We start from the raw sequence: 18,699 nt of genomic DNA, 5'->3' as shown, positions 1-18,699 counted from the left end.
TCATGAGGGGTCCACCTTCATGACCTAATAACCTGCCAAAGGCTCCACCACATCCTTGTACCATCACTTTAGGTATTCTAGAGTCACCAGAATTTCTGGAGCCATTGCACACAAACATTTTTATAAAATTTATTTTTGTAAACACAAAAATTACTGTGGCAAAACTAAGGTGGCAGCTATAAAAATGGAAGTTTAAATTAACTATGGGAATGTGATTTCAAATGATACTATCATCTATTCTAAGCCACAGAAATGCAGGTCCAAGGTAATAAATAGAATCACCAAAAGAAACTGGCAAGTCAGGTCTTGATAATCAGTTCTATCCTAGGGATTCAACAAAATTCAAGGGGCAGTAAGATTGATTCAGACTGTTTATGGAAAGGTGAGATCAGTTTCACTGAAGAGGAAATATGGCAGGGTAGAAAGTATACATGGCTAAACCGAAGACTTCAGCAACTGTGCTGGCCTTGCCACTGAGGAGGAAGATAGAACAGCTGAAGAACTAAAAGATAAAAGAAGCCAGGCCGGGTGTGGTGGCTCAAGCCTGTAATCCCAGCACTTTGGGAGGCCGAGACGAGCGGATCACAAGGTCAGGAGATCGAGACCATCCTGGCTAACGTGGTGAAACCCCGTCTCTACTAAAAAATACAAAAAACTAGCCGGGCGAGGTGGCGGGCGCCTGTAGTCCCAGCTACTCGGGAGGCTGAGGCAGGAGAATGGCGTGAACCCGGGAGGCGGAGCTTGCAGTGAGCTGAGATCTGGCCACTGCACTCCAGCCTGGGCGACAGAGCGAGACTCCGTCTCAAAAAATAAAAAATAAAAAAATAAAAAAGATAAAAGAAGCCAACAAAAAGCCACCAACACCACCACAACAGACACCAAGCTTTACCACACTGAAGACTGGCTGTTGAGGGTAAAAATTCCAAAGGAACTACACGCGTGTTGGTTTCAGGTAAAGGCAAAAGGCTGAGGAAGGGAACTGCAGATTTAGGAAATGCTCTAAACTACTTTCAACAACAATAGCAACAACAACAAAAAGGCTCATCTGTCAGTTTAACTAAATTACACAGAGTGAAGGTATAGGATTCACAGTTCATTCATTCCAAGGGATTACAGACTTTTGCCAAAGTGAGAGGAAAAGATGAGCCCTTGGTAGTGCTGAGCAAAGTGCAGGGGATCCCCAGGTAATTTGGAAACTTGAGGTTAAAAAAAGCAAAGACGATAACAAATAACTGGAGGGACTATTTCCCGGAGAGGGGACGCTTCCACCTCTACTTTTGCCAGCTGTCCTGGTTCTGCCCATCCTGATTTGGCTCCTAGTTGTGTGGTCCTGGAAATCCAAGGTCATCAACCTCCTGAACAACTGGTTTCTTTAGGCTCAGTTGGACCAAGTTGCTCTGCTGCACACAGAGCTCAGGAAGTTTAATTCTAGTCTTAAGACTGAAAATCTTTCTCCATCTATTGTCTCTGCATTTGGGGGGAATGTGTTTGGAACCCACACACACCCTCAAATGCAGAGACATATATGGAGAAAAAGACATGGAAATACACAGAGAGAAATGGAGAGGAATTTATCAATTCTCCTTGATGGAAAAAAGTTTAGCTTCTTCCTTCCTGGAAGAGGCTAAATGTTAACAAGGTCATCAACGGGACTGAAAACAAGTAACATACTGACCATCTTCCACAGGTAAGGCAGAGTTATTAGGCTCAGAGGAAAAAAAAAAAAAAAAAAAGGCATAGGGCACACTTATTGTTCCTCGTTTCAAAGGAGTTAAGTTGCTTTATTTCCTGAATGTAATCAGACAGGAGACAATGCTTCAACTCCCTAGGGTGACTAAGGATGTAGATTTAGAAAAACACATGTAATAGAGTTGTACGGAACTACCCTAGCTTTCCTTTTCTCGTGATCACCAAAGAAGTCTCACAGAAGATTCTGCAGCAAATAGGAGTCCTTTTATGCATACAAACACTTTTATTCATTTACTGTTGCCCATTTGCTGGGTGGATTTCACGCAATCTCAGTGGAATCTACAAGGGACCTCAGAAAATCATACATGTGCACAGAGCCTCTTAAAAATCACTCTGTCTTAGATCTCCTATGGATTAGAACTTCTGGAAAGGGGGATAGTGTAAGGTCATCTTCCCTATAGACACCACCTAGAATCCGGCATATCCACATCTGAGACCAGGATGACACCATCTTAGAAGGGCAGCTAGGTTTTGCTCCTCTCTGTACTTTCCTAACTGGGAAAAACAAGTTCAAAACTCCAGATTAACTGGGGTCACTCTGATGCCATAAATCCAACCCACACAGTTTTAAAAGAATGAAAAAAAAAAAAAAAAAAAAAGAATGAAACCCTTTGTGCATTCTTGTAATGGCAGGATAGAGGACCCTTGCTAAAAGAGCTCTCTGAAACCGCAGAAATTTAACTTAAAACACTGAGTATTTAACCTTATTTTCTATTACACTCCTCCTACAACTGGTTTCCCAATCAGAGATCATGTTTGTTTTTAGGTGTTTGCTCAGTGCCAAGAGGTGGTTAAGATGGCTGACTAGCATCAAGCCACTCAAGACCACTAGGCCAGTCTATTCATTGTATTAGATACCTTGAGCAAATTATCTCATCAACCCCCATCTGTTTCCCAATCTGTAAGATAGGTCAGTAAAGATTCAGTTAGCACGCTCTTAACAAACGAAGCTCTTTGTTGTTATTATTATTGTGCATTACTGTTTTAGTCTGGGCTTCCCCAAAAAGCAGCTCTAAGACAAGGGTCCCTGTGGAAGTCACTTATTTGGGAGATGACCAATACACTGACTGGGGAGTAGGGAAGCACGACAGGAATGGCAAGATGTAAAAAATAATACCTACACATATATATGTAGAGAGACAGAAAATATATATATATCTTCTCAAAAGAGCTATCACTGTGAATGACTGGAGCTTAATCTCACTGGGGAACTCTGAGAGCTAGAATAGATATAGATATAGAAATAGATATAGATACACACATAGATATAGATACAGATATATAGATATGGCTCAGTGTTATGCCCACAGGGCAAGGGAGTCTGCCTTGACTGTCTGTCATTGCCGTGTTACCAGAGAAGGCAAAAAGGACATCTGGGGCCAGAGAAAGCACTTGATCAAAGAAATGTAGGGTCTGGAGGCTAGAAGCCTGCTGGAATGTCCCCTAAGGGCCAGGGGATATGGGCGGAGCCTGAGGGCAATGCTACCATGGCACCTTAGCCTGAGACACACACCTGCCTCCACCAACCCATGCAATTCCTTCCCAATCCTCAAAGCCAGCTCCCGACCTGACTCCCTCCTGACAGGCTCCCTGCCCATGCCAGTGCTCACTAACCTCCCAAATGCTTCCTGCACATATGCTTACTCCACCGGTGCCAGCAGGATTCACCAGGGAACCTTCATCATCTCTTCCAAATGGTGTGTTTTCCTTATACATTGGAGCTTAAAAGCATACAATCTGGAACCTAAATTGGTCCTACTGACTGGCTTTAGCTTTAAGAGCTATGTGACCTTGCCCACGTCACTTAATCTATGTCTCAGTTTCCCACCATGTAAGATGGAGTAATAATAGCTAAACCTGACCCTAAAGTTCTTATACAAACTAAACAACCTAAAACATTGAGATTCTTAGATAATGCCAGGCATACAGTAATCACTCAATAAATCACAGCTATTTTTTAATGACTGAAAAAGAAATCCCATTTTGCTACTGATTGATAGTTATTCTAAAATACAAAAAGTCAAACCACCAGCCAAAGTGACATACAACCACATTACTAGTTAATCTGTAGAACTGCTCTCAAACTTTACGTGATTACCCTATTCAATCCTCTAAACTTTATAAAGTAGGTATTATTATTAACCATTTTATAGATGAGCAGGGATTTTAATCAAAATAATCTAGCTCCCAAGGCTCTGTCCTTAAAATGAAATTGTGGTCCGGTTTGTCTGCAAAAAAGAGTTCTTAATTCTCAAGCTATTCTACACTCAGACTCAGCAACTCACCAAAATTACTGTTTAAGCGTCCCTACTGGTTACTGCCTTTAGGGGCTTCCAGTAAGTTGATCTTGGCTGATTCTTTACATAAGCCTTTCAGATTTCAGGGTGGTGATTTGACTTGTGACCTCAATTATCTGAGGGACCTACGGAAAGTATTTGATTTTTCAGTTTGTCCAGCTTTTTTTATTGTGACGATGATGACTTCTAGTATCTTTATGCGTCAGAGCTGAGACCAGAAGTTACCCCCAATTGTCTACTAGTAAGATACGACACTTTGACTACCAAAAAATTAGGGAGGACGTCATCTCGGCATAAGGAATAGTTTTTCCCAAGAAAGGTATCTGGTGACTTCCATCACACGTTAAAATATTCAGGCATTTTAAAAACATTTCAAATATAGAAAATCTCACTATGTAAAACTTATATTCTACATCAATGGTAACTGTTTTCTTGAGGACAAGAAAACAGTTACCATTGATGTAGAATATAAGTTTGTAGATCTATACAGCATAGAATACTATAAAGAATAGTACCAAGTAATGTTCAAATACCCAACTTATTTTGGTATTTGTTATCACAGTCACAGATTAAAAAAAAAAAGAAAAGAAAAGAAAAAAAATCAGTTTTAAAAATCAAGTTTTAAAAAAAAGTAACAATAATCCAAATTTCATTTTTCTCATCTTAGAATGTATTCTACGTAAATAGAAAAGCACCCACACCTTCTCCAACTTTATCCTACCAGGGCCAGCCATCTGGCTGGCTAGGACTCTGGTTGGGAGGACTTCAGGGGGTTGGGGAGTTGCAAGGCGTTCCATCTTGGCTTTCCTTCACCCCCAGGCCCTACCCTGCAAAGCAAGGATTACTCTGAGAGAGAAGTCAGAGAGGCGAAAACTGCCTTTCTACCTTTTAAGAATTACTAGCATAAAGGATCACTGTCCTTGTGTTTTGCCAGATCACTGAAAGCTGCATGGTCAGTTCATATCATGTTGTCTTTATAGAATGACGTTTGCGAAGATATAATCTAATATTAGAGGCCTTGACATAGGTCTCACCCAAAGAATCATCTTTATATTGTTGTGAAGCACCATTCAGACAATGTTTCTCATGCAAAATCTCATCACAGCTAGAAAAAGCTTAAGTCTGCCTAGTAAATGAATATGCTTCCCCCTGCTGAAAGCCACTCAACCATTTGGGTTGGTTGTTTTCTTTCTTTACTACAAGCTTGTGTCTTATGTCATGTAAAACAGATACTTTTTGGAAATGGGCAAATAACGTAAAAATATACGTCAATATTGAAAATGTTAAGGCAGTCTAATTCAGAGAAAACCTTAGGGAAGTTTCCTCAGCCCAGTCAGGCTTTGAAAGATAAAAAGCGGATGAAAGAAAGGTATTTTAAAGAAAGAAAACAGCATGTATGTGTTGTTACCGTAGAGACATAAAATACAATAATGTTTAGGGATGTAGAAGTAATTAGTATGCTCCATTCTGCTCTATTATAATGCTTGTTTTGAAATGAAAAAATTTGCTCAAATGCAACTTGTATATTAGGGAATAATTTGAGCAAAAGCGCAAATTTCACTTTTGATGCATGCAGAAAACTGCACCCTGCTGAGGCAAACTGCACAGAAATTCACAAAATGAACAATTTTATACATTTCAAACATCTATCAGTTACCCCAGGTCGGAGTACATTATAAGCTATACCTATTCACATGTGCAGTTAACAACTTTCCATCCACTACTTGACAAAACCCTCCTCCCACTACTTGACAAAAATTCATAAGATGCAATCCTGACAACTACTTCACAAGCAAAGGTCAGGACTTTTGAAGGTAAAATGCCATATTTTCTTACATTCACAGTACTTACATATTTTTTAACCATTTAATAATGGCTGGTTGTCAGTCATTATTATCCCACTTCTACTGCATGTTCTCCATGTTTTACTCTCACACTTCCATTTTTTTTTTTTTTTTTTTTTTTTTTTTTTTTTTTTTTTTTTTTTTTTTGAGATGGCGTTTCACTCTTGTTGCCCAGGCTGGAGTGCAATGGCATAATCTCAGCTCACTGCAACCACCACATCCCAGGTTCAAGCAATTATCCTGCCTCAGCCTCCTGAGCAGCTGGGACTACAGGCGCTCGCCACCAAGCCTGGTTAATTTTTGCAGTTTTAGTACAGAAAAGGTTTCACTATGTTGGCCAGGCTGGTCTTGAACTCCTGACCTGAGGTGATCCACACGCCTCGGCCTCCCAAAGTGCTAGGATTACAGGTGTGAGTCACCGCACCCGGCCTACACTTCCATTCTTTAATTAAACCTACAAAAGTTAGAAGTTCTCCTTACTCAAATATTGAAAATACCACATGCTTTTAATTTTCTCAGACAAATCAGAATTAGAGGGGATAAATTCTCTATCAAATGTGCCCCTATTTTTCCTTTTCTGATTTCTCTATCAAAAGTTGTTTTACTATCCTTCATACAAACTTTAAAAATGAGATTCATTTAATTTTGGCATTTGTTTACTTGACTGTATGTCCTAAATGTGCCAAGGTTTCATGTCTGATTATAGTTATTCAAGGACACAAGCAACATTTCCATTTGGCCAGATGCTTTCAGTAAGATAAATAAGTATAATATTCACTGTGAGTATATAATCCTGACCACCAATTTCAACAAAGTAGTAATGGAAAAATAAAAACAAGAACCCAAGATCAGATGTTCTGACAACACATGCAGCTCAATGAACAAACTGCATTTACATTCATTGCGCATGTTTCACTTCCAGACAGCACACAAGGTCAAACTACTAACCGTCAGTTACAATAAGCTTCTAAACTGCTGGTCAATTACCTGGTTAATAACAAAAGACAAGGCTATGACATCATTACAGTTATAATTAATTTACACAGATCAGCTTCCTGTTAATCAAATATATCTTTAAAAGCATTTAATTATTTTTCACCTAGAAAGCAACATTCAGCTTCGTTAAATGAAAAGCAATCTTGTTGAATTCAACACGAAAGGCTGTCAGGCTGCTCTAAGACGTAAAGAACAAACGGCTTCACAGGGCACACTGCTCCAATACAGGAGCTGTTGCCACATTCACAGCAAACAGAAGCACAAGATGATGGATAATACAACACATTTTTAACAGTTTCAGAATATAAAGAAGTTGTCAGGAAACTGAAAGTAAAGAGATGGGCTTTGGGAAAAGAAATGTCCCAGTGCTTTTTGCCAAAATTATATACAGGTGTGGCAATATTAACATATGCAGTATAGGACAGCAGTTAAGGGCATGGTCCTTGGCTCTACGATACACCAGCCACGTGCCCTTAGGAAAGTTAACCTTCAGAGTTTCACTTGTAAAAGAACATAACATAGGTTCATTTGGTTTCACGAGGATTAAATGGGATTATGTATATATATTTATTACACAAAATCACAAATTGTGACATGATAGTGGTTTTGCCCATATAAACAAATAAGACTTAAAATAGTTTTAAAATGTTTTTGATAACACAGTAACTAATTAACATTTTCCATGACTTTCTGTGACCCTACATTTTAAAACTGCATAATGTGATTAAATTACACATACATTTTTAAAAAAGTATAACAAATACAGAGAAGCAACCTGAAAGCAGAAATAATGTTTTCATTTAAATAAGCTTTATGTAAAATCTCAAACCAGGATCTCTGTCAAGATTATCTGATGATTTGAGAATTTAATGAGCCTCCATTTTAGGAGGAAAAAAAAAAAGTCAGCGTCAGCTGGCAAAATTCTTTCTCCACCTTTTAGAAGTGTTACATAGCATAAACGAAAATGATTAGACTATATTTATACATAAAAAATAATGGCTAAAAAATGAAACTACCAGATTTTGTATATAACCTTAAATTTCGCTCTACTGCTAGGTGAATTAGTGCCAACTCCAATTCTGACCCATCGCCATTTATGATTTCCAGTATCAATCATAAGCCAATTTCTTCTCTCAGAGACCACAAGGTTTAGTGTAATGAAGGCTCATTAAAGTTCTCCAACTGACAGCCCTTCAGACCTAGGTTTTTAAACCAGGAGGCACACAGGGAACAGCAATGCCAGCATCCCATGATCGCTGCTTCAACAGGATTTAAGTAGTTCCATTCTCAGGTTTACTCTGCACCAGATTTCTTTGTCTACCTAAAGTCAATGGAAAAATGAGAGCTATCACTGCTCCCTGCCCCCATTTAAATTAATCTGTGTAAGAAGTGTTTGTGAATTATTTATGTAACTGAAGTCTTCCCTGCACAACTAGTGAAAAGAGGGAAAAAGCATGCCATGCTTCAAATATATGTTATATTACCACAAACCACATGGGATGTCCACAAATTATTAAGTGATAGGGAACAGCTCAGGGCTTTTTGCCTGCATAGCATCAATACTTCATTTTTTCAGTAATAGGAATCTGTCTCTCACTCCCATTGGATGTGGTCTTCGGTGGGGGACAGGGGTGGGGGGGCAGCTATCAATCAAGGGTGCCATTTCTAATACTGGTCCAAGGTGATAGTGACCAAAGTTGGAATAATAACTATTTCCCTGGAATTTAAAACTTGTGCTGAGAAACTATGTGATCAACAACTTTTGGAGCTGGTTCTCAGAGCGTTAATTTGAAGAGTTTTCCAGATCTACCAAGTCTCCCCAAACCTCAAGAGCTCACATAGCTGCTGACCTTTATGCACATAAACTAGAAAATCCAGAGGAAATTGCTACATTCCTGGACTCATACACCCTCTCAAGACTGAACTAGGAAGAAATTGAATCCCTGAATAGACTAACAATGAGTTTTGAAATTGAAACAGTAACAAATAGCCTACCAACCGAAAAAAGCCCAGGACCAGATGGATTCATAGCTGAATTCTACCAGGGTACAAAGAAGAGCAGGTACTATTCCTGCTGAAACTATTCCAAACAATCGAAAAGGAAGGACTCCTCCCTAACTTCTTCTATGAAGCCAGTATTATGCTGATACCAAAACCTGGCAGAGATACAACAACCAAAAAGAAAACTTCAGGCCAATATCCTTGATGAATGAACATCAATGCAAAAATCCTTAACAAAATACTGGCAAACTGCATCCACCAGCACATCCAAAAGCTTATCTACCTCGATCAAGTTGGCTTCATCCCGGGATGCCAGGTTGGTTCAACATACACAAATCAATAAATGTGATTTATCACATAAACAGAACTAAAGACAGAAACCACATGACTATCTCAATTGATGCAGAAAAGGCCTTCGATAAAATTCAAAATCCCTTCATATTAGACTCTCAAAAAACTAGGGATTAAAGGCACTTACCTCAAAATAATAAGAGCCATATATGACAAAGGCACATACTTCAAAATAATAACAGCCATATATGACAAAGGCACATACCTCAAAATAACAAGAGCCATATATGACAAACCCACAGCCAATATCATACTGAATGGGCAAAAGCTAGAAGCATTCCCCCTGAAAACCAGCACAAGACAAGGATGCCCTCTCTCACCACTCCTATTCAGCATAGTATTGGAAGTTCTGGCCAGCACAATCAGGCAAGAGAAAGAAATAAAGGGTATTCAAAAAGAGAGGAAGTGAAATTACCTTTGTTTGCAGATGACATGATCCTATACCTAGACAACCCCATCGTGCCAGCCCAAAAGCTTCTTAAGCTGATAAGCAACTTCAGCAAAGTCTCAGGATACAAAAATCAATGTGCAAAAATTGCTAATATTCCTATACACCAACACCAGGCAATCAGAGAGCCAAATCATAAATGAACTCCCATTCACAATTGCTACAAAAAGAATAAAATACCTAGGAATACAGCCAACAAGGGAAGTGCAAGACTTCTTCAAGGAGAACTACAAACCACTGCTCAAAGAAATCAGAGAGGACACAAACAAATGGAAAAACATTCCATGCTCATGAACAGAAAGAATCAATATCATGAAAATGGCCATACTGCCCAAAGTAATTTATAGAATTAATGCTATTCCCACTAAACTTCCATTGACATTCTTCACAGATTTAGATAAAACTATTTTATGGAATCAAAAAGAGCCCAAGTAGCCAAGACAATTCTAAGCAAAAAGAACAAAGCTGGAGGCATCATACTACCACACTTCAAACTATACTAAAATGCTACAGTAACCAAAACAGCCATGGTACTGGTACAAGAACAGATACATAGACAGATGGAACAAATTAGAGAACTCAGAAATGAGACCACACACCTACAACCATCTGATCTTTGACAAATCTGGCAAAACAACAAATAAAGGATTCCCTATTTAATAAATGGTGCTGGGAGAAATGGGTAGCCATATGCAGAAAACTGAAACTAGACCCCTTATATCACACACAAAAATTAACTCATGTTGAAGTAAAGACTTAAATGTCAAACTCAAAACTATAAAAACCCTAGAAGAAAATCTAGGCAATACGATTCAGGACATAGGTATGGGCAAAGATTTCATGATGAAAACACCAAAAGCAATTATAACAGAAGCAAAAATAGACAGATGGGACCTGATTAAACTAAAGAGTTTAATCAGCAAAAGAAACTATCATCAGAATGAACAGACAACCTACAGAATGGGAAAAAAATTTTAAAATCTATCCATCTGACAAAGGTTTAATATCCAGAGTCTACAAAGAACTTAAATTTAGGAGAAAAAAACAACCCCATTAAAAAGTGGGCAAAGGACATGAACAGACACTTCTCAAAAGAAAACACACATGCAGCCATGAAACATATGGAAAAAAGTTCAACGTCACTGATCATTAGAGAAATGCAAATCAAAACCACAGTGAGATACTATCTCATGCCAGCCAGAATGGGTATTATTAAAAAGTCAAAAAACAACAGATGCTGGCGAGGTTGCAGAGAAAACAGAATGCTACTACAGTGTTGGTGGAAATGTAAGTTACTTCAACCATTGCGTAAGACAGACTGGCGATTCCTAAAGACCTAGAGGTAGAAATACCATTTGACCCAGCATTCCCATTACTGGGTATATACCCAAAGGAATAGAAATCATTCCATTTTAAAGATACGTGCATGCATATGTTCAGTGCAGCACTATTCACAATAGCAAAAACGTGGAATTGACCTAAACGCCCATCAATGACAGGTGGATAAAGAAGATGTACATATGGAATATTATGCAGCCATACAAAGGAATGAAAGCATGTCCTTTGCAGGGACATGGATAAAGCTAGAAGTCATTTTCCTCAGCAAACTAACATGGGAACAGAAAAGCGAACACTGCATGTTCTCACTTACATTTGGGAGCTAGATGATGAGAACACAAGGATATATGGCGGGGGACCACCACACACTGGGGCCCGTCAGGGAGGTGTGGTAGGCAGGGAGAAACAATAGCTAATGGATGTGGGGCTTAATACCTAGGTGACTGGATGATTTATGCAGCAAACCACCATGGCACATATTTACCTATGTAACAAACCTGCACATCCTACACATGTACCCTTGAACTTAAAAGCTGAAGAAAAAAAAATTAGCTGGATGTGGTGGCACATGTCTGTAGTCCCAGCTACTTGGGAGGCTCAGGTGGGAGAATCAACTGAGCCCAAGAGGTCCCGGCTGCAGTGAGTCAAGATCACACCACTGCACTCCAACCTGGGTAACAGAGTGAGACGCTGTCTCAAAAAAATAAATAAATGAATGAAAAATGAATATGCCTTGAAAAAAAAAATTCCTTCAATATGTTAGGATAAGGGGACTACATGGGCAGTGTGCACAAAATTCATTCCTAGACTTGTTCAAATTTAGAATCATAACTGATTCATTGCAACACACATAATTGCAATATTGCTGGTATCAGCAATATATTTAAAAAAAAAGGTAGTGAAATTTTTTTCACAGTATTGCCCAAGAGACTTTTTACTCAAAGAAAAAAAACCCAAATTATATGTAGTTGCCAAAACACACATATACACACACAAGTCCACACACACACACCCCTATACATTATTTATAAAACTGAAGTCATTGTAAGTAACATTTATATTTATTTCACTCATTACTACTCTGATATTGTGACTTTGCATTAAAAATGCATAAGCAAGTTAACACCTGGAGAAACAGCTGTTGGTGTAATGACAACACTCCTGGAGCTAATGCCAGAAGATCTGGGGTCAAATACGGATGCCATCGTATACTAGTATGTGGCCTTGGGCAAATCATATAATCAGTACTGTAGAGCTTCTGTTTCTTTATCCATAGACGGAAAAAAATTCTACTTACATCCTAGAATCACCATCAAGAATAGATGAAATACGGTATTATATTAAAGTGTGTAGCACATCACCAAAGTTTTTCACTCTCCTTTCCTCTCCTTAATCAGCCTTTCCTGCCCTTAGAACTAGATTCTATTGCTGTGTAATTATGAGGTGCATGTAACAATGTCCAAGAAACTAGATGGTAAATAACTCCAACATGCAAACCTAAATGCACACATTGTTAGTTGGCCATCATCTAGATCCCAAAGGGCTCTTGCCCACTATCTGTTGCTTCCCAGAAATTTGATAGATTTTCTTCCCTGAATACAGCCAAAATTATCTATGGGCTTTCAAATATCACCATCATGATACTGCCACAAAGCAGCTGGTTGATTGAAAGTAACTCCCCCTCCCCCAAGCTCCAGCTGTCACCAGGAAACCCTCTTCGATGTGTGAAAAACACAATGTAATATCACTATCACTGTTAATAACAATCTAACTAATACTTAAAATTTGAAATTATTTTTCTTATGAAGGCTCATTAACTGAAAATTAACTCTCTAAAAAAAAAAAAAAGCACTTTACCATATAAATATAGAGAAGTTGCTTCCATACAACAAAAAAATGACAGGGCTATAAACACAAGTAGTACATTTCCTTTGACTCCCTGTTTCTTTTTTCCTGAGTCATTTGTAATCCTAAACAACAGTCAGTTAAAATGCCAAATAACTTTTAATAGTGATATAGCTGTCACAACTTGGAGGGATTTTTTAAAAAGCTAATTCCTCAAAAAAGAGCACAGAATCCCACTTTGTAAAATATGGGTCAGGTGGATTTTTTTTTCTCAATAATCACTCACTCCCCTGCATGAGAAGCCATCCATATGGTGACATGGCTGACAACCTTGGAAACTGTCTTCAGATCAAGTTTGTGAATCCCACTTACCACAATTTTTTTTTTTTTTTTTTTTTTTTTTTTTGAGACAGAGTCTTGCTCTGTAGCCCGGGCTGGAGTGCAGTGGCCAGATCTCAGCTCACTGCAAGCTCCGCCTCCCGGGTTTACGCCATTCTCCTGCCTCAGCCTCCGGAGTAACTGGGACTACAGGCGCCCGCCACCTCGCCCGGCTAGTTTTTTGTATTTTTAGTAGAGACGGGGTTTCACGGTGTTAGCCAGGATGGTCTCGATCTCCTGACCTCGTGATCCGCCCGTCTTGGCCTCCCAAAGTGCTGGGATTACAGGCTTGAGCCACCGCGCCCGGCCCACAATTCTTAATACCATTACTTTTTAGGTATAGCTCATGCCCTGAGGATTTCTGTTCCACCACAGAGCTTCATGTCCAGCTCCCCAGAATCCTAGGTTCCCTAGGCACACCTCCTAGCATCGCTGCCAAGGACCAAGAGCCTGTGCCCTTCAACCTCACTGCTCTTAAAGCTTCTCGGCTCCTGAGTTTTACAGATAAGATTCTGTTTAAGAGGCTCCCTGTTGAAAAGATATGAGGACCACTGCTTACATGGCTATAACTGCAACATAAAAGGAAATCTACCTTTTAAAGAATCGCTTGTTTTTAATAGATTTTTTAAACAACGTTTACATATACATGTATGTATCTAATTTTCCATAAATGTATAATTTCCTTTTATACTTGGTCCCCATCCCCATATTCCAATATATTGACAAATAAACATTATCACCTAGTGTGAGTCCTTTCAAGTATTTTCTGCACTCATACGTTCATATGCAATATATACACACAAATACATGTAAGAATTTTGTTATCCCTTATTAAAAATGGAATGTAAAACTTTTCACTTTGCTATTAAGAACTTGTGTTTTTAAAAAATATTAGCAATTTCAGGGCTAACAGCATTTTCTCATCCTTTGATGCATACCTTCAGTGAGGTCTCATTTCCTGTAACAGTGTCCCCTTCGCTAGCTGACTGTCCCCATTAACTAACTGAAGATACTTTATTATTCATCCCCTGACCTTTGGATGTTTACCCTCCTGTAATCATCCAAAACAATTTCTAGAAGTTGCTGTTTCAGTGATAAAACTGAAGATGGTGTTTTTCCACGTTAAACTTTCAACTTTTTTCAAGTGTTTTTTCTCATTCACAATAATGTGAAAGCTTTGACTCCATTTCAGCATTTTATGGTTAAAAAGAAAAGCAGTGCAGTTAGGTAATAAAATTCCTCTTTGATAAAAATATTACAAAATGAATGGCATAAAGTTAGGTTTGAGGTGACAAATACCTTTTTTCCCTTTGTCCGACACATATTTACTGAGCCTCTGTGCCTAAAACATGTTTTATGCGTTACTTCATTTAATTCAATGGCCTGCAGTAGCACATCCTATGACTCCTACTTTACAAAAATTCAAGTGGGGAGGATGTTAATTTGCCTAAGGGACGCAATCACTAAGTAGCAGACGCAAGATTCCGAGCAGAAAGACTTGTCTGACCCAAAACCACGGATAGCAATCTGTCTCTCCGATAGGGAGAACAACAACAACAACAACAAAATTTGATGCCTTTGAAAAATAAACATTTCATGATGGGGCAGTGCCAATTTGGTGGCAGAGCTAACGAAATTATTTCCAGAATAATCCATCCAAAGTGACTCATGTTTCACCTGAAAACTCTCAATATCCAGGAGCCATGGTGTAGCCTTGGGAGCAGTGTGCTCTAATCAAAACGACATGTGTAGGCCACGGTTTGGCACTGACCTTCTCAACATTGCAGTGAACGTAGCCTTTAGAGCAGCTGCTTTAAATCTTGAATATTTCTTTATCCCCCTACAATGGGCCCCTGAAGGAATTAAAGTTGTAAGAAAACACTGCATCTAAAAAACACAGCAGGTTGAGGGCACTCCTGTGATCCTTCCTGAAAAGGGAGGTATCTAAAGTAGACATGAGAGCTTTGCTACCGTGGAGCTGTATGACATATGGGAAACAAAGATAAGGATAGAAACATCTTCAGCCTTGGATTTTGCTTGCAAGTCACTATGTTACAATACTTTTCAACTCCAAAACTAGTGCTTACCTCTGGTCTTTACCAAATTCTGGGTCAAACAAGGTATAACTAAACTGAAGACGAGGCAGGTGTATCACCTGAGGTCAGGAGTTCGAGACCACTTGGCAAACACCTCTACTAAAAATGCAAAAATTAGCTGGGAGTGGTGGCAGACACCTGTAATCCCAGCTACTTGGGAGGCTGAGGCAGGAGAATCGCTTACACCTGGGAGGCAGAAGTTATAGTGAGCCCAGATCGCGCCATTGCACTCCAGCCTGGGCGGCAGAAAGCGACTCTGTCTCCAAATAAACAAATAAAACTGAAGAGCTCACAAGGTCAAAGAATTAAAAACTACTCTTCAACATAAATACCAACGTTATTCTTAAAAATCCCACAACCACAATAGCATTAGTATGCACCGCTTTAACTTTTAACTGAACATCCTGCATCCAACAACCTTGACTACACAGAATTGAGAATCCCGAGGTAAACAAAATACCCTCTAAGCAGTGGTCCCAATATCCATGCACTACAACTCATATCTACCCCGCTGAAGAATCCTTCCAGCACAAACTATGTACTTACTTTATGCAGTTCTAGTAAGTTATTTAATAACATCTTTGGGGGTTTTCTATGTGTTTGGTGTTAAACATTTTTCTTGCATCTTCATATTCCTGCCCTGTGAGGTAACATGTCCAAGTGTCTCCATCTAGGAATTACTTCAATTCAAATTCCATTATATGTGACTCCACAATGGGTGTTATCACTACGCCAGTAATTCTCAAACTTTAGCATCCAGGTGCACTGGTACCAATTGGAAGGCTTGTTAAAACATATTTCTGATTCAGTAAGTTTGGGGTAAGATCCCAAAATGTGCATTTCCAAAAAGTTTCCAAGTGATGCTGATGCTAGCGTCCTATTGGGACTATTTAGAAACCAACGCACTTCTATTCTCCTTTGAAAGAATACTTGTTTTCCACAGCGATGGCAGGCCTGCAGCAAATCAGAAGCCTTTAAAGTTTATTAGAACCACCTTAAAAAGACACACAAATGTGAGAAATTAGATAAAGCCTTCTAACAAGCAATTTCAAAGGGAGGGGGAAAAAAAAAGTCTGGGAGTCACTGAGTGTACTGCAAGGAGACCTAAACACCTCGATAACTGAATCGTAAGTAGGCAGGCAATCATTCATTTTCACAGTAATGCTGAGTCTTCAAAAGAGTTTATGCTCAGTCTAGAAAAACAAATAAGGCTGTGATCCGTTTCTTGCAAACGTTTATCCAAAGGATTTTAGGTTTGGGCAGAAAGGGTTTTACTTTGGTGAATTTTTTTGTCCCCTAATAAAAGTTATTACTGCGGTGAGGGTTAGGTTTGTTCTGAGAAGCTGAAAGCTGTCCCGACAGCACCTGAAACTGCATGCTCTGCTGCTGACGCAACTTCACTTCAAACTTCCTGCTTTCAAAAGGAACCCTTTAAACTCGCTCAGCGCCAACCCCTTCCTCCGAGTGTGGGCACGTCGTTCACGTGCGGTCCGGCGGAGAAGGGGCAACGTCCACAGGACCCCGGTGGAGTTGCCCCAGGAAACGCCCTCCCCGCTCTCGAACTTGCCCCGGACGGGGAGGCTATGCCTCCAACCCTGCCATGCCTCCCTCGCCCTGGCCCCCCGGGAGGCGCCGACCTCCGCCCAGCAACCCCTGCCCGGCGGCCAGCGCCCGCAGCCCGGGAAAACAACGAGAGACGCCTCTCAGAACCGACGACAGGAGCCGGACCAAACAGACGCGGAAACTCACGCTCTCTACGACCCGCCTGCGTCCTCACGTCTTCGCGTGCACGTGCGTCATGACGCACGTTCCCGATTCCCGGGCGCTCCCGGTTCCTCCGGGCCGGGTACGGGAGTGGAGGGCCCTAAAGCGGACGGCTTGGCCATGGCGCATGCCCAGTTGTGCGCGCCCGCGCTCTGCTATCTGCTGGCAGCGTGCGGCGGCACTGGCCCCGAGGGGGCTGCGAGGGCACGGCGGGGCAGGACCGTTGCAGAGCACAGTAAGGAGAGGGTGCACCCTCGCCCTGTCTTCCAAGCTCCACGTGAACTGTGGATAATAATATTCCTTACTGCCATAAATAGCCACTGGCTGCTCACAACGCGTAAAGCAAACAAGCGACCTGCGTTCAAGGGACCCGACGACGAGGGAAGAAGCGGCGAGTGGGTCCCGGCCGCCTACCCCAGCGGGAGCCTCTGCCCAGGTTCTCTGCCGGGAAGCTTCGCCCTTCTGGGCCCCAGCGCAGCCGCAGGCTGGGTAGCTGCTGCCTGGAAGGGTCAGATACCGCCTGTTAGGCGGAGGGTGGGAGAGACTCTCCCGTGTCAGGAGCTATCTGCAGACAGCGAGAGGGCGGTTTATCGCAGAGTCCCAGAGCCAGCCAGATGGTTGCGGGTGCACCTTTCACTCCCAGAAGCTTGGGTCTGGGACCGCACCACGCAGCGTTTGCTCATTTTGAGGGCTTTAGGTGTTTCGTATTTCAGTTAATAGAATTTCGATTACTAGATCACTTGATACCATTTTAATTGTTTGCTATCGGGAGCAAGTTTTATGTTCAGCTGTAGGAGTCAGGCTAAGTTAAATGCTGCAATGCTGTATTTATTTAATATGATATGAAAAAACTATCTTACAGCCGGGCACGGTAACTCATGCCTGTAATCCCCGCACTTTGGGAGGTCGAGGCAGGAGGATCGCTTGAGCTCCGGAGTTTGGGACCAGCCTGGACAACATAGTGAGACCTTGTCTCTATTTAAAAAACAACAACAGGCCTGGCGCGGTGGCTCACGCCTGTAGTCCCAGCACTTTGGGAGGCTGAGGCGGGCGGATCACCTGAGGTCAGGAGTTCAAAACCAGCCTGGCCAACATGGCGAAACCCCCTGTCTACTAAAAATACAACAATTAGCCAGGCGTGGTTGCAGGCGCCTGTAATGCCAACTATTCGGGAGGCTGAGGCAGGATAATCCTTGAACCTGGGAGGCAGAGGTTTCAGTGAGCTGAGATCGCGCCCCTGCACTCCAGCCTAGGCGACAGAGTGAGACTCTGTCTCAAAAAAAAAAAAAAAAAAAAAAAAAAAAAATCTTACTAACAATTTGCTGTTAGCTAGGGTAAAGATGCTCTTTTTCCAAGAAGGAATCCGAATATCCAAATACAGGTGGTTTAGTGTTGCCCTTTGTTTATTGGAAGTTGTAGCAGCTGTGTTTAGATAGTCTGCTAAAACAAAAACTGCCTAAACCAGAAGAGTTTATCTTTTGCCATTGTGTATTAAAACTCTTAATAGGAATGTTTATTTTGGAGTTTGAAATTTAAGTGAAAATGTGGCTCATGTATAGATGTGGGTTTACATATGACTTTCAAGTGACAAA

The 18,699-nt window shown here is 40.7% G+C and overlaps 1 protein-coding gene across 16 annotated transcripts in view; it reads right to left on the bottom strand.

The window, feature by feature from the left end:
• LOC105473986 (rhomboid domain containing 1) overlaps positions 1-17,602 on the bottom strand; it is a 182,587-nt gene extending 164,985 nt beyond the window's left edge. For 13 of the 16 annotated variants that reach the window (XR_011610094.1, XR_011610093.1, XR_011610095.1 and 10 more), the window contains exon 1: positions 15,890-16,673. The gene's annotated coding sequence lies outside the window, so the exon portion shown is untranslated. Of the gene's footprint in view, positions 1-15,889; positions 16,674-17,092; positions 17,215-17,462; positions 17,486-17,521 lie in introns of those variants that run through there. The other 3 variants (XM_071073471.1, XM_071073470.1, XM_024790353.2) reach the window with 3 other exon arrangements.
• Positions 17,603-18,699: the final 1,097 nt, after the last annotated feature.

The sequence above is a fragment of the Macaca nemestrina genome, chromosome 11 (genome assembly GCF_043159975.1).
Source record: "Macaca nemestrina isolate mMacNem1 chromosome 11, mMacNem.hap1, whole genome shotgun sequence".
NCBI lineage: Eukaryota > Metazoa > Chordata > Mammalia > Primates > Cercopithecidae > Macaca > Macaca nemestrina.
This window is presented reverse-complemented; position numbering and strand designations above follow the sequence as displayed.